The 3399-nt window shown below is 38.9% G+C and overlaps 1 non-coding gene across 1 annotated transcript; it reads left to right on the top strand.

Moving 5' to 3' along the window:
• Nucleotides 1-2493: 2493 nt before the first annotated feature.
• On the top strand, nucleotides 2494-2600 carry LOC127108575 (small nucleolar RNA R71). Its single transcript, XR_007796102.1, has one exon. It is a non-coding gene; the product is annotated as a small nucleolar RNA R71 (small nucleolar RNA).
• Nucleotides 2601-3399: the final 799 nt, after the last annotated feature.

Below are 3399 nucleotides of genomic sequence, written 5' to 3'. Positions count from 1 at the left end.
GGCATTCATCGATAGGAAAAAGTACCATAAGGACAAGTAAAGGTTGTTTTTTCTTGATCGTCAGGAAGAATAGGGATTTGAAAGAATCATGAATAACCATCTAAATAGCAGAAGTGAGAATGCTTAGCCAATCGTTCAAGCATTTGATCAATAAAAGGTAAAGGAAAGTGATCCTTTCGAGTGGCTTTGTTTAAATTCCTATAATCAATGCACATTCTGCTTCCAGTCACAACTCTTTGTGCTATAGATTCACCTTTTTAATTATTAATAGCTGTAACACCTCCCTTCTTTGGTATGACATGTATTGGGTTGACCCATTGACTATGGGATACCGGGTAGATAATCCCTGCTTCTAATAGCTTTTGCACATCTCTTTTTACTACATCACTCAGAACGGGATTTATCCTTCTTTGATGCTCTCTAGAGGTCTTACTATCTTCCTCTAGCATAATGAGATGCATGCATATCGAAGGGCTTATTCTTTTTAGATTTGAGATATTATAGCCTAAAGCAATTGGATATTTTCTTAAAACATGTAGGAGTTTTTCGGTTTCTATCTGCCCTAAGTCTGCATTAACTATTACAGATCGCTCGAGTTTAGTGTCTAGGAATTCGTACCTTAAATTTTTTGGTAGCATTTTAAGTTCTAATGTTGGTTTCTTCGGGCAAGGCATATGATTGGGTGTCAGTGCTAGACATTCACTTAGGTTGTCATCTTGGTATTCCTGACGCCAATTTTCATCTTCAAAAATAGGAGGCATTGGAATTTTCAATATTTCAGAGTATGAGGTTTGTTTATTCTCCATTTCTCTTACATATTCGTCGATGACATCTATCAGACAACATATATCGTCTAAAGCTGGTGCTTTTAAGAATTGCGTCAATATAAATTCGACTTTTTCTTCACCAACTTCAAAGGTTAGCTTGCCTTTCTTTACATCTACAATGGCTCCGGCAATAGCTAAGAATGGTCTTCCTAATATGATAGGGATATTGGAATCCTCCTTTATGTCCATGATTATGAGATCAGTAGGAATATATAATTGACCTATGCACACTGGAACATTCTCTAGCATATCTATGGGAAATTTAACAGAACGATCAGCTAGTTGTACGGACATCCTAGTTGGTCTCAACTCTCCTATTTTAAGCCTTTCGTATATGGACAAGGGCATTAAGCTAATACTGGCTCCTAAGTCACATAACGCTTTGTCTATGACAAAATTTCCGATTACACAGGGTATGGAGAAACTCCCTGGGTCTTTCAGCTTAGGAGGCATATTGTTTTGAATTATAGCGCTACACTCAGCAGTAAGTGTAACGGTTTCGTTATCCTCGATCTTCTTCTTGTTAGATAAGATCTCCTTAAGAAACTTAGCGTATGAGGGCATTATAGTGATGGCTTTTGTAAAGGGTATTGTGATATTCAATTGTTTCAGAAGCTCTACAAATTTCTTGAATTTCCCTACACTTTTGGATTTAGCAAATCTTTGAGGATACGGGATAGGAGATTTATACAGTGGTGGAGGCGCATATGGTTATTCTTTCTCTATGGCATCTTTGCTTTTATTTTCTTTTAGTTCGTTTTCCTTCTCAATTATTTTACCAGGGTCTTGGTGCATGGTTGGATTTTGAAATCTAGGGTTGGTTGGTTCGTCCAATTTTGTCCCACTTCGTAGTGTAATAGCATTTGCATGACCTTTCGGGTTTGGTTATGGCTGTTCATGAAATGTACCTACAGGGGCAGCAGTAAGTGCTTATTGTTATGCCACTTGCGAAATTTATGTTTCTAACATTTTGTTATGGGTGGCTAAAGCGTCTACTTTGTTTGCTAATTACTTAATTTTCTCACTAGTGTGTATGTTTTGATTTAGGAAATCCTTATTTGTTTGGGCCTGGGTAGCTATGAAGTTTTCCATCATTATTTCAAGGTTTGACTTCTTAGGAGCATTTGGAGCAGTTGTGGCAGCCTTATGATATCCTGGTAGTACAGCAGGTGCTTGGCTAGGTGCATACAATGCGCTATTGTTTTTATATGAAAAGTTCGGATGGTTCTTCCAGCCTGGGTTATAGGTGTTTGAGTAAGGGTTTCCTTGAGCATAATTCACTTGGTTTGTGGAGATTCCTGCCAAAAGTTGACATTCAGGGGTAGCATGCCCAAGAACTCCGCATAACTTGCAGCTCGGAGCTACGACAGCCACGGTGGTTGTGGGTGTTATGGTCATGTTTTCTATCTTTTGAGTGAGAGCATCTACCTTAGCATTGACATGGTCAAGACTGCTTATTTCGTACATACCGACTTTCGTTGGAGGTTTCTCTATGGAGGTTCTATCACTTCCCCACTGGTAGTGATTTTGGGTCATACTTTCGATAAGTTGATAAGCCTCATTGTAGGTTTTATTCATCAGTGCGCCACCTGCGGCGGCGTCTATTGTCAATCTTGTGTTGTACAAGAGACCGTTGTAAAAGGTATGGATGATCAACCTCTCTTATAGACCATGATGTGGACAAAGCCTCATTATGTCCTTGTATCTCTCCCAAGCTTCAAAAAGTGATTCGTTGTCTTTTTGTTTAAACCCGTTTATTTGGGCTCTTAGCATAACCGTCTTACTAGGTGAGAAATATCGTGCTAAGAAAACTTTCTTCAACTCGTTCCACGTAGTGGCAAAGTTGGATGATAGAGACTGGAGCTAGGCTCTAGCTCTATCTCTTAATGAGAAAGGGAAAAGACGTAGTCTTATAGCTTCGGGGCTAACACCATTCGCTTTCACCGTATCTACGTATTGCAAAAACACTGACAAATGTAGGTTTGGGTCCTCCATGGGACTACCGGAAAATTGGTTTTGCTGTAAGATTGAAAACAACGAAGGTTTTAGCTCGAATTATTTGCCTCTATGGCAAGGGCAACGATGCTGTTATGTGGTTCATCCTGCTAAGGGATGGCATAGTACTTGAGAGTAGGCATGGCAACGGGGCGGGTCGGGGACGGTTTTTACCTCCCCCAAACCCAAACCCAAAGCCTAATCCCCAAACAATCCCCGTTCCCCGCCCCAAACACAAACGGGGATGGAGAATTAAAACCCAAACCCACCCCAAATGGGTTCGGGTATCCCCGCCCCGCCACCATCCATTTAGTGAAATCAATTTTTTTAATAGAAATATTTATTTATTTTTAAAATCAAATTACATTACAAATAATAAAATTAAACTATCTAAAAAAATTCCATACATATACTTTGAATATTTTAAATAATTAATACAAATCAAAATATTAAAACATTGGCCACTTATTTAATATTCTAAATCATCAAAAATAAATAATAATCTACATGATAAAATAAACGGGACGGATTCGGGGTGGTGTCCCCATTACCCGACTCGTCCCCATATTTTATAATC

This window comes from Lathyrus oleraceus, chromosome 7 (assembly GCF_024323335.1).
Source record: "Lathyrus oleraceus cultivar Zhongwan6 chromosome 7, CAAS_Psat_ZW6_1.0, whole genome shotgun sequence".
In the NCBI taxonomy this organism is placed as follows: domain Eukaryota; kingdom Viridiplantae; phylum Streptophyta; class Magnoliopsida; order Fabales; family Fabaceae; genus Lathyrus; species Lathyrus oleraceus.
The sequence above is the reverse complement of the archived record's forward strand: the minus strand, read 5'-3'. Positions and strand labels throughout refer to the sequence as shown.